Here is a 202-nt window from a genome sequence, read left to right on the forward strand (position 1 = left end):
GCTCAGCCCATTTCCAATTATTTTTTCTTCTATTGTAAGTGTTAAAAAAATAATGCAGCACCGGACTTCGAACTCGCAACTAGCTGCTTCGAAGAAAAGACGGTAACCTTAGGCCATCGAAGGACTAGTGCTTTCTAAGCCTTTTTTTTCTTTGTTTTATCTCTCTCTTCAATCGCGAGAATCCACCGGTATTGGGAAGCTT

This window comes from Triticum dicoccoides, chromosome 3B, assembly GCF_002162155.2.
Source record: "Triticum dicoccoides isolate Atlit2015 ecotype Zavitan chromosome 3B, WEW_v2.0, whole genome shotgun sequence".
Classification (NCBI taxonomy): domain Eukaryota; kingdom Viridiplantae; phylum Streptophyta; class Magnoliopsida; order Poales; family Poaceae; genus Triticum; species Triticum dicoccoides.